This window comes from Nannospalax galili, unplaced genomic scaffold (assembly GCF_000622305.1).
Source record: "Nannospalax galili isolate Female #2095 unplaced genomic scaffold, S.galili_v1.0 scaffold1360, whole genome shotgun sequence".
Classification (NCBI taxonomy): domain Eukaryota; kingdom Metazoa; phylum Chordata; class Mammalia; order Rodentia; family Spalacidae; genus Nannospalax; species Nannospalax galili.
The window spans coordinates 70,749-82,992 of NW_008346551.1; positions in this window are offsets into that span (position 1 = coordinate 70,749).

Here is a 12,244-nt window from a genome sequence, read left to right on the forward strand (position 1 = left end):
GGGAAGGCCAGGGCACTATTGTGAAATCTCATAGTTGGAGCTCCTTATATATGGAGTGGAGGGAGTTACAGAACTCTCTCAGCCGTTCAAGGTCATTTGAGCCAAATTAGTAGCAGAATCAGACCATATCTTTCCAGGGACATTGTAGCCTTCCCTAGTGGTGAGAGATGGCTCTAAACAAATCCTGTCTCTCCCTCCCCTGCCTGGCCGGAGTAGCGAGCTTCTGTTTTGGCAGTTTCTCATGAGTGCTATGACTTGGACTGAACCAAGAGAGGTGATTTAGAACATGCACTGGATTACCCATGTGCTCTGTAACTTGTGAAAAGCCACTCTCTGCTCCTTAGTGTGTAAAGGGGCCTGGAATGATAGGATGGGTTACACTTGGGGATGATATTACAGGAAGACTTAGTGAGGCATCTTGTTCTTCGGAGCCATTAATCCTTGAATAGAATCTGGTGATGACATATCACGGTCGGCTAGCACTCTACCAGCTGGAGCGGGAACTGACCCCTGGTGAGTGTTTTCCAATCAAATGCATCCAAGTGAGATGGACTTTCATTTTAGAGTGGCTCTTGTCCTGTTCAGAGGAGCACACTTTGTCCTTAGGAAAAACATTTGGAATAATCACTCATCTGATCACAGAAATAGCTCTGGTTTTCATTAAATCCTTTGACTGTGCTGCTAATTGCAAACCCATTACTTGGTTCAGTGGGTTATAAATCTATAACTCACATTATGCTTGACAACTTCATCCAATATTGATGCTCAGATTTTAGCTTGCTGAAGTGGTAATATTTACTGTTGAGTCTGTAAAAGTATCTTAATAAAGCTGCTTACTATACTAGATGCCTAATTTAACATCAGAATGCTTTTACAGATGAGATTTTCTTAAAAATTAGGATAAAATTAGCTTGAAAACATTTTGTGGGGAACTACCTATACAAAAACAACAACTTAAAGAGAAAAACACTGAATAAAGACATTTCCAAGGAATACACTGAAACCACAATGAAAGTCACAACTAAGTTTATATAGATTATTTTTGCATATTTTATTTCAAATGAATATTTATTTTATATTTTATATGTATATTTCTGCTTATAATAATACAGTGAAACCAGGCATGGTAGTGCACACCTTTAATCCTAGCACTTGGGAGACAGAGACAGATTTCTGTGAGTTCGAGGCCAGCCTGGTCTACATACTGAGTTCCAGGCTAGTCAGTGCTATATAGCGGGATCCTGTCTCAGAAAACAAAACAAAGCAGAACCAAAAAAAAGAAAATGCAGTGAAACTGAGTAGCAAACAGCATATCACTAGAAGATAATTGCTTTATTTTCCTCTCTCTCCTTTCTCTCACTTTCCTTCCCTCCCTCCCTCCCGGTTCTGGTTCCTTATTTCTTCCTTTCATTTCTCCCTTTCTTCCTCTTCTGTCTTCTATCTTCTCTTTATTATGCAAGGCAGAAGTTAGGAAAGCTGTGCTGATTATATGGGATTCTTCATTCTTCTTTGAAGCCATTAGAAAAGCTTCAAAAGAAATGTAAAAATACTTCTCATAGGGTGTTACTATACCTGGATATCTGCAAACACTTAACCACTGACATGGAATGTTGTACAATTAACAATCTGGTGCATTTTAAAGAATGAGCCCTCATGCCCATCTTAATTCCACCAAGATTTTAGCCTACACAGGTGGGAACATCCAGAGTTTGATCTTGCTTCTGCATTCTGTTTGCTTGGGAGGACACTGGCTGAGAGAGATTACATCACATGGCTGGGGAGTAGCTAAATTTGGATCTGACCCCAGGCTGCCTGACTCTCATTTTCTTGCTCAAATGATCTCATTCAGCAGTTACAGGCGGAAGTATGTCTCAGTCACACAGCATGTCCACCACCCATTCCCTACCAAGAAAGGAGAGTTTATTTTAAGGAAGAAGAAATGATGGCCACATGCGCACATCAGAATCTTTGCAGGACCGACCCCTCCTTCAGAAAGGTGAAACAACCATGACAAGACAATGCCCATAGAGGAGCAGGAGTAAAGCAAGGTCACCTGGTTAAGGAGAAGCCACTTCAAATATACACAGGAAGCTTATTTCAAAAATTAAAGATGTGGCCCTCCCAGGCTCCAAGGCTGAAAACCAACCACTCAGCTGGTCCACAATCTGACAAGTTTGGGTAATAGAAAACAGATACAAATGCTTACTCAACAAAGGTGATATGAGATAATCATATCAACAAATACCATCAACAATAATAACTACAGATGCCTAGGTCCCATTGCAGAAACACAAACTACAGGAATAATCAAGATAGTATGTCCCCTTCAGAAATCAACATCCCATCATGTTTCCAGAGAAAAGCAACTTAGCTGATACACAAGACATGATTTCAAAATAGCGATTATAAAAATATTCAAGGAACTCAGAGGAGATGAATAAAAGACTGAATGAGGACTGAGAAAACACAGTTGAATTAAATAAGTAAAACAATTTTAGATATAAAATTAGAATTTAATAAAAAGAGAGTCTGAAGTAAAACCAAATTGAAATAAAACTCGAAATGAAAAACTCAAGAAGTCAGACAAAAAGCTCAGAGGAGAGCTTCAAGGAGAGGCTGGATGAAGCAGAAGAGAGACTATCAGGTCTCCAAGACAAGGTAGAGGGAATAGATCACACAGTCAAAGAAAATGTTAAATCTAAAGTAACCCAGGAATGGAACATGCAGGAATTCTGGGACACTATATAAAGACTAAACTTACAAATCATACGTTTAGGAGAATTTATGTCCACTAATCTGGCTCTTCGGAGCACACTAGAAAGAACACTTTGCTCTGAAGAGAAAATTAAACACACCCAAAATGGCATAAAGAATAAGCAATTCCAAAACAGTTAACAAAAAAGCGTTCTAAGAAAATACCACCACAATATAATAACAGGAACTAATGAACACTGGTAAAAATAACTCTCAATATTAACATTCTCAATTCCTCAATAAAAAGACAAAGACTAACAGATCAGATTAAGAAATAGGATTTATCTTTTTGCTGCCTCCAAGAAACACAGCTCACCATCAAAGACAGGCTCCATCTTCAAGTAAAAGGGTAGAGAAGGTACTCCAAGCAAATGGAATAGGAAACAAGTGGACTGTGCTCTTCTGATATCTGACAGAATAGACTTCAAATTAAAACTAATCATAAGAGATAAGGAAGAACATTTTATGCCCATTAAAATTCATCAAGAGAATATTATAATTCTAAAAACATTTATGCACCAAACACAGGGACATCTATCATAAAAGAAACAATACTAGAAACCACAGATTGATCCCAGCACAGTGATAGTGGGTGACTTCAATACCCCACGGTCACCCATCGACAAGTCTTCCAGATAAAAACTAAACAGAAAAACTCTGAAATTAAATAACGTCATAAATAAAATGATCTAACATCTACAGAACATTGCACACAAATACTAAAGAACATACTTTACTTTTTCAGTAGTCCATGGAACTTTCTCAAAATTAACCAAATATTATGACACAAAGCAAGTCATACTCTGAATATGATACAGAAGAAAGTAAGGAATACACTGGAACTTAGAGGCACAAGAAAGGACTTTCTGAAGAGGACCCCATGAAACTAAAAAGCTTCTGCACAGCGAAGGACAACATCATTTGAATAAAGAGGTAGTATATAGGCTAGAAAAAAATCTTTACCAGTTATATGTCTGACAGAAGGTTAATATCTGGAATATACAAAGAACTCAAGATACTAAATGTAAACGACAACAATAAATCAATGACAACCCAGTTTATAATTAGGGGCATAGACCTAAACAGTGAGTTATTAAAGTAAGAAATAAATACAAATAACGGAGAAACACCTAAAACCTTTCGACATTTATAGCCATCAGGGAAATGAAAAAACTACTTTCAGATCTCATCTTACCTCAATCAAACTAGTGCAAACTAGTGCAGCTATTATGGAATCAGTATGAAGATTTCTCAAAAAGATAGAAACAGTTCTACCATAACATCCAGCTATACCATCTTTGGATACATACACAGAAAACTGCATATCCTACTGCATAGGTATTTGCTCATACATGGCATTGCTGTTCTAACTCATAATAGCAAGGAGATGGAGAGAGTCTAGATGTCTGTTAACTGATGGATGGATAAGAAAAAATGTGGTACTTTTATATAATAGAATGTTTTCCAGCTATTTAGAATAATGAAATTTGCAGGTAAATGGATGGAATTGGAAAGAATCATCTTGGGCGAGGTATCCAAGACCAGGGAAGGCAAACACTGCATGTTTTCTCTCATAAGTGGGTGTTAGCTTTGAATCTTTAGATTTGTGGGTTTCATTTGGAATACCCCTAGAGATTAGGAAACCAGCATGTGGGCCATCCATGGGGGGCAGATACTTCAAGGGAAGTTAGATAGAATACAGTGATATAAAGGGGGGAAAGAAAATAATGACACAGGAAGGATTACATGGGATGGGGGATAGGTGGATAGGGTAGAGGAGGGAGCATAGGCAGAGGTAACTAACACTGAAAAATTATATGGAGACTACTGTAGAAGCTTTTAAAAATATATACATGTACATATATAGAAAGAGAGAAAATGGAGCTACCCCATAACAGGTGGACAATACCCAACTAGACACTTCATCTTAGCAAATGAAACCCCCAGTATCAGGAATGGGTTGCTGTTTTTTGAGTTGGCTAGGGGGATCCCATCAACACCCAAACATTATAGGCTATTGTCATTGCTCTTGGTTATCCTCCAGAACTTTGTGGTAAGACCCTATTGCTAAAGATGACACATACTTGAGTCATAAAACAAGGAGAAATTAAGTGGGTACTAGCCTGAAAGCTTCATTCCTACTGGCTAGCTTTCATGCTCCTGGAAGGTGCTATGCATGCTACCAAAGGAAAAAAGTAATCATTCATTTCACTCAGCTGTGAACTCTGTGAGTTGGCAAAAACAGCTGATCTGGCAAGGTATCCCCACTGTTGTAATGGTGGTACAAATGTTGTATGATATTTTTCAACCACTGTCTGATTGGATTTAAGGTCTGCTGCATGAGATGGAACTTATACCTGGCAGTGTTACAGGGGCAAAGAGCCTGTGGTTAGAAAGGTCATGGGCCCTAGGGAAGAACCTGATGCTAATAGTCTACTTGATGGACATAGTATTAAAATGACTACTAATGACTTCTTTCTATACCCATAGATTAGTGCATTTCTCAATCCTCATTGGAGAAGCTTCTTGAAGTAAAAGGAAATTATTATAGAGACCCACAACTGATCAAAGTGCAGAGAATAAGAGACTATGGAGTGCTCAGCTCTACATGGGATGTCTATATCTCCCCCCCAACCCCAAGGCTCAGGAGTCTTCACAGGAGAGGGGCAGGTAGATTGTAAAAGCCAGAGGTGGTGGGTGACTGCAAAGAAGCAGTGTTTTCCAGGCAGCAGGGCTGTGCACATATGAGCTCACAATCATGACAGCATGGACAAGAGGCACTGAAACTCAAGCCAGGGAAAATCTCAGCATACAAGGGGAGGTGGGCATGAAGTCCCACCCCTAGCCCAGGAGCTGTTGGCATATGATAGCTGCTGGGAGAGAAAGAGTCAGTTCTCTTTAAGTGTGTGGTCCCTGTTAGAATGACCAGGGCTGGCACCACTCTCAAGGGTATTTGGACAACACAAATTGAACTTGGCTTGGGAACAATACAAAACACAAAAAGAACACAGAGGCTTGGGTAGGGAGGTGTGGGTATGGGAGGATCTGGGAGAGGGGGAATAGGAGCAATGTACATTGTATGAAACTCTCAAAGAATTAATTTTTGAAAACCAAAGAAAAGTATTTAAAGATGTGTTGCTCCAACTATAATTTTTGCCACAAAGAGAATGTTATTACTCAGAGCTATTCTTTCTCCTTGATTTGGAACTGGGGATTTAGTTTAAGTTCTTAATTGTTTGAGTTTTATTTTATCCCATAGTATGGATATACTGTAGTTTATATTTAAAAATTATTTTATTTATAAAGCTTTTTTTGTGGGTGTTCACCAAAACCAAAATCAATCCAAACCAATGCCCCAAATAACCAAAAAACATTGTTTTTCTTTGTGGTACTAGTGATTGGGCCTGGGTTCTCATCATAGTAGTGTTCTACTGCTGAGCTACATCCCCAGCCACAGCACACTGTATCTACTAGTTCATCAACTGATCAGTTGTCTCTACTTTCCGGCTCTTGTGAATCATGTACATATGAAAATTCGTGTCAAAGCTTTTGTTTGAACACCTGGCTTTGGCTCTGGCACTGCCCACTTTTATAAGCCACGCTTTAGTGCTTACGGCCATTTTCATTCATTTATCTAGAGTAGAAGTCAGAAGAGACTTGTCCTTTCCAGAATGTCTGTCAGCTCCCCCATGATCTACAACACTGAGCTGACGAGATCATGGAGCTAAGTTTGAGCACTTCCTGAGTTTATTAGAAAATCCATCTGCCTCCCCTTGTTCAGTAGGCATGTGAGACTTTGCTCTAAGCCTCTGTCCCACATGAGATGGGGCTACCTATGAAAGATTGCTTGGTGTGGGGGTGGCCTGAAAGGGAAGCTTGCAGGGGTGCTCATAATACACATGGATTCCAGTTTATGCCAATGTCCTCTAATTCAGAATTCATCAGTTTCCCCAAGGTGGAGGTGTGGCTGTCTGACTGTATGTATATGTAGGAACTGGTGGTCTCAGAACTACTGGCGACAACCTGTTGTTGAAAGGCCATCTTGTAATTTCAATGAACTCAAACGAATTTTGTGACAGTGGCTCTGAAGACAGGATGGGGGCTTATTTTAATGGACTGAAGGTAATTTGGGCTTCAAATTTTGAACATTTGAATCTTTTGAATTGTGTCATCGGTCTTTAGTCAAGTGTGAAAGAACAAAATGCAGCTCAGAGTGTTACCACTTAAGACACGAGCACCTATGTGTGGAGGATGATCATGTCCTTCGTGTGGTATGCTGAGGGATGGGGTTAATGAAACTCGCAAAACCTTGGCAGTGACTGGGCAATCCAAAATCATTTTTTTTAAAGTTTTAATTTAACCTCCTAATTTTAATTTTTTACTGACCTTTCAGAAAAGTAACACGGAAATGACACAGTTCCTATGAGTCTCAGTACCTATGACTTCCTTATGAACATCTTTTTTAAAAAAAAATTTTTACAAAAACTTTATTGAGAATTTCATACATGCATATAAGGTGTTTTGATCAAATCCACGCCCACTCCCTCCCTTCCAACACCTCACACCTCTCCCCATCGCTTTTTTCTTTTTCTTTTTTTTCTTCTTTAATTTACTTATTTTTATGGGGCTTTTGGCTACTCTAACATTCCCCCTCTGAAAAGGTAACCCTAAAATCTTTTAAGGATTAGATACAAGCTCCCAAATACTTTTGACATTTTTGACCTTTGGAACAGAGTATGTTGCTAACAGTCCCAAGGACATTTTGACTTTTAGCCAAGAAACTGGCTATTTTTCTTTGGGGTCTTTTTACCCTAACTGTCTAGCCAATTCCTACCTCCTATTCTTATCACGCCATCCTCTGAAGAGGTTACCCAAATTTCCAATAGGGAGTAGGGACACAGACCGCTCTGGCTTCTTCCATGCTGAACAGGGAGGGATTCAGGGTGAGGCAACTGGAGTACCCCTTCAGTGGATCTATCTAAAAGATTCCCAAATTGTATAACTCTTATCTCTAAGGGGAAAAAAAGTCCCTGAATTGTGAATAGGAGATGTGAAGGAGAAGTAAGGGCAAGAGTAATTAGAATTACAAGTTCTAGACAGAGAACTAGAAAAAAGTCAGAAGAGGGCAATTTTCAAATGTTCCCTTATCTTTCATAACGTAACGTGGCTATTTTTCTGAGTGTGTGTTGTTGAGAGGCTCCCTAATATTTCTTAAGTGTCAAATGTAGATGGATTTTTATAAAATTATATAGTATTTATTTGTATCACACTATTTGCTGTGGAAGAAAGTAATGAAATAATCAAGAGAATGCCTAGTTGCATTTACATGAAGAGGTGTACAGTATACATATGTACTGAAAAAAATGGAGTGTTATATGCACATTTGATCATGGTGGCCATCTCAAACTTGTTGGCAAACAGACTTTCATGTTTTTTAAAAGATATAATATGTTATATTTTTATGTATGTATGTGTGCATCTGTGTGTATGTGTATATGCATGTGGGTACCCATAGAGGCCAGAAAAGAGCGTCAGATTCCCTGGAGCTGGAGTTACAGGTGGTTGTAAGCTGCCTGATGTAGATGTTGGGAACTAAACTCTGGTCCTCTGAGACAGCAGCAAGCACTCCTAACCACTGATCCATCTTTCCATGCCCTTTCATTCTTTTCTTCATTTGGAGGTTGTGGTGCTTTGAATGAGTGTCCCCACCCGATAGGCTCCAAGTATTTGAACACTTGGTCCCAGTTCATGGTGCTGTTTGGGAAGAGTCATGGGACCTTTAGGAAGTTGTGGCCACACTGGAGGAAGGATGTCACTGGGTGTGGACTTTGATAGTTCACAGCCATGCACACTTCCAGTGTCTCTCTCTGCTTCCTGTGTGTACTTAAAGATGTGAGCTCTCAGCTTTCTGCTCTGGCTGCCTTCTGTCATGCCACCTCACCATGATAGACACTTATCTCTCATAAGCCTAATAAATTCTTTCTTCTTCAAATTGCCTTAATCATGGTGTTTTATCACAGTAACAGAAAAGTAACTAACACTTGTGTAAGTTGAAAAAAATAATAAAGGAAAAGAAAAAAAATAACCTTCATAGCTTTGACCCTAGGACTGCCTAAATGAAAAACACTACCACAAATGTCTATGAAAATAATAATTTCAAAGGATTTTTAGATAAATGAAAATGGGAACAATTTTCATGTATATTTCACAACCTATGAGGAATGTGTGGGAAAATAGGGTGAATGAGATATTCCCAGATGTCTGCATCCATCAACTAAAGAACTAAGTGGAGAAGGTCAAGACACCTTGTGGTAATGGGAGAGCTGCTAGGTAGTGGCAGGATTAGCAAATGGTTTGTGAGGGCTGTGGGGCCATGAGAAGGTATCACTGGGTCTGGAGAAATAGTCCAGCCCAACTGCACTCTCATGAATTTACTCTCTCCCACATTCCTTTTTCTGATACCCTAAGAACTTGGCAATCTGTCTAAAATGGACAGTTCTGCAGTGGTGTGGGAGAAAGTAGATTGGTACTGCATTCTCCAAGGGCCATGTGGGAATGTGGCTGGAGGCAGAGAAGCCTGGCTTCTCTTTCCCGCCTGGGCAGTGACTAATCATAGCAAACTGCCCCACCTACTGTTCAGGGGCAGCGGTGGCAGGTGGAGCTTGCCAGGCACACAGGCCTGAGAGAGCTGCACTGGTGGGCTCTGATGTCCCAGCACCCCAGCTAGGAGAGGCCTGGTCTTGGCTCCAGAAAACCAAAGAAGGAGAGATGTTTTCTTCCTGCCCTTCAGCTGAGGGAGATGGTTTATTCAAGGTTCAATCACATGCCATAGAATTAACTATGGATCCTATTGACTACAGCACAAATGGCTTGATGTTCCTAGGCTGTGGAATAAACTGCCAAAGATAGGATTAGCCCAATTAAGGGGATTCAATAACTTGTGGGAAGAAGTCCACATTAAAAAAAAAAAAAACAACAAAAAAACAGTATCTAATGACTATGTTGAATGCCACCCTGACTTTAGACCCCTCCCCTCAACTCATCAGTCTCCTAGGCCAGATAGGAGGCTGTGTGCTTGTGAAAACAGCTTAGATCTACGCTCCCACTATTCCTTTATAACTAGCAACTGACCCACCAATATCATTCTGATATAGAAATTATGAAGCTGCCTGTCCAGGGAACAGGTGGCCACTTCCACAGCCTGAAGAGAAGCAGAGAGAACCAAGGAGATTGAACTACAGCAAAAGTCTGGGACTTACATAAGCTGGATTTCTGAACTCTTCAATATGTCCATCCATACACTGGAAAACAGTGGTTACTCCTAAGGCCCAGGGAGGGACTCTGGATCATGGAACTAAAAAACCACAACAGGGGCTAGAGAAATGGCTCAGTAATAAAGAGCACTGACTGCTCTTGCAGAGAACCCAGGTTTGGTTCCCAGCACCCACATGGTGGCTAACAACTGTCGATAACTCCAGTTCCAGAGGATCTGGCACTGTCTTCTGACCTTTGTGGGCACTATACAACATGGGTACACTTACATACATTCAGGCAAACATTCATGCACATAAAAAAAAACCCAAAAACAAAAACCACAAACAGGAAAACGAGGAACACTCAAAATCTGTGGTAATATGAGAATGGAAGTCAGAAGGTTAGAAAAACAAAAAAGAAGAGGTAGAGGGATAGGAACTGCTCAGACATATTAGAAGGAAGTTTCCCTAACCCAAGAAAAGCTTGTCTTTAGAGTGAATAAATCCACTGACGCCCCAGGTGGAGTTAATGAAAAAACTAAACAATTCCACCTTAAAATATCCTGGCAAAATTCTTGAATTATAAAGACAAAGGAAAAATAGGCTAAGATTGAAATGTGTCCATAGCTGATGTGGTCCAACACTGGGTCTCCTGCTGGTGGCTCTGTTTGAGAAGGCGGTGGAATCTTTAAGAGGTAGAGCCTTGCTGGGGGAAGTAGGACGCTGAGACAGAGCCTGAGGCTTTATAGCCCCAACCTACTTCCTGTTCCTCTGACCGCCCCTGCCCCCCAGCCTCCTGCTCCTGTCACCATGCTATCTGGACTCTGGTTTGCTTTGCTCAGTGGGGGATCTACTGGCTTCTGGGCAGAGAGGCTTGATTGGCAACAGTAACAATTCTGGGACTTGGTTTCCTTCACACAAGCTGTTTATTGCAAAATTCAGATGGTTTTTATACATTACAAGGAGCTGGCAGTCACATGGGACATGGCAGTAACGTACAAAGGTTTAGGGTACAAAGAAACAGGGCATATAGTCTGTTAGTTGGCACCAGAAGGATGCTTAACTTTTACTCAAGGTTACCAATGCCTGTCCGGTAATTTATTGGCCATAATGTTTTCTTTCTTAGGGCTAAAAGCATGGTAAACTTTTAGCTTTTAGCGCAGGAGTAAACCTTTAACCTGGCCAAATCTCTTAGCTAATGACAGCTGAGTTATTTGTTCAGGACAGGGATATTGCTGTTGACCAAGACACTTTCCCACAGAGCATGGAGCCTGCACTTATGACCAGGCTGCTTTCTCCTGCCAGTCTCGTGGTGTTCTACAAGACAGGGATTATCAGAGGTACTGTTTTCAGCGTCTCTCCCTTTAGCAGAGAATGCAGCCTGGACTTAAAAGTTTTAGGTTCATCTCACCCTAGGGCCTGGCATCCTGATTTCCTACATCAAGCCTTCCCAAACCATGATGGAACATATTTCCTGAACTGTAAGCCAAAATAACCCTTTCTCCCTAAGTTATTTCTTTTCAGGCACTTTGTCGTAGCGATGAGAAAAACAACCAATACGGATTCCAAAGTGAATGAGTAGGCTCTATAGAAAAGAAAGGAAATCTGACTAGCATTCTGAGCTTGTTAGGACACATGCATCAGGAATTAGAAATTCTATACCTGTCAGGGAGAAAGACAGCTCCTCAAAGCCGGCCCATTTATCGCCCTATCTGAAGAAAACTTACTGAAATCTTGTAAACAAATGCATTTGATGAGGAAGGTGTTTGAGGAGAGCAAGGTGGGAAAATGACGCTGTGATACGGATCTTGTGAAACAGATGATAATGCTGTCAAATGAGGATTATTCATCAGAGGTGACACTCTGAGGGAAAATCTAATAGAATCATGGAACTGAAAAATCGTAAATTATCTGAATTTGAAAGAGGAATATTTGTTGGAAAAAGAGACTAGAGAAAAGAGAGCAGATCTTGTCTTGGTGAGAGGAAAAGAGGGCAAGGAAAAGACCTGCAAGGGAGGGGAGAGAAAAGAGGGGAAGGAGAGAGAAGGGGAGAAAAGAGAAGAGGAAGGTGAGCCAGAGGCGGGAAATGCCAACGAGAAGGCCGTGGCCGTGCGGGCGTGATAACGTTTGATTCAGGAGCAGTCAGTCCTACAGGACTGTTAGCTGATGGAGTGGACATCGGGGACAAAGTGCCGAGGACCTCATTGGTGCTTCATCTGTGTGATAGGTGAAACCAG